This window comes from Epinephelus moara, chromosome 4 (assembly GCF_006386435.1).
Source record: "Epinephelus moara isolate mb chromosome 4, YSFRI_EMoa_1.0, whole genome shotgun sequence".
NCBI classification, from domain to species: Eukaryota; Metazoa; Chordata; class Actinopteri; order Perciformes; family Serranidae; genus Epinephelus; species Epinephelus moara.
The window spans coordinates 39,906,215-39,907,083 of NC_065509.1; positions in this window are offsets into that span (position 1 = coordinate 39,906,215).

An 869-nucleotide genomic window follows, 5' to 3' on the forward strand; every position below is an offset into this window, starting at 1 on the left:
AGCTTTGTCTACTTGGTGTTTCGCCTCGCTATGGCTGCATCCACATCAAATCCAGCGCTGTGGAGATTAGCCGCAGGGTTGTTTGCTGGTGTGGGAGTGTTACTTTTTAAAAATGGCTCCTTTTGTGGGGGATGGAGGATGGAGAGAAAGCCAGTCTTCCCATCTCAGCAACTGAGTATTTGTCTTCTGTGAGTTTCGTTATGTTGGCTCAAAAGATATGTAGAATTTTTTCGATTATCATGACTGTCGTATCTTTACTGCCACAAAAGTACTTTGAACCTGTGGTCTTTGTGCTTTCACTGCTTGGTCCATGACACATCACATTGTCAAATTTAGTGTGAATGCACCCTAAACTTGTTTTTGTTTTTTTAGCGCTGTGCCCGTGATTTTTATAGCCTCCTCTTAGATGCATGCTGCTTATGTTCTAGCACCTGGTCACTCCCTTTTTATGAAGTCCTGACCTCAACTTCCTGCTATTCCCAGGGACATCTAGACCACAGCAGCAACACAAGAAGGAAATAAGAACATAGAGGCAGAGAGCAGGATCTCTGCATATACAGTGGTGTGAAAAAGTGTTTGCCCCCTTCCTGATTTCTTACTTTTTTGCATGTTTTCCACACTTAAATGTTTCAGATCATCAAACAAATTTAAACATTAGTCAAAGATAACACAATGAAGGGTTTTATTAATGAGGAAGAAAAAAATCCAAAGCTACATGGCCCTGTGTGAAAAAGTGTTTGCCCCCTAAACCTAATAACTGGTTGGGCCACCCTTAGCAGCAACTACTGCAATCAAGCGTTTGCGATAACTTGCAATGAGTCTTTTACAACGCTGTGGAGGAATTTTGGCCCACTCATCTTTGCAGAATT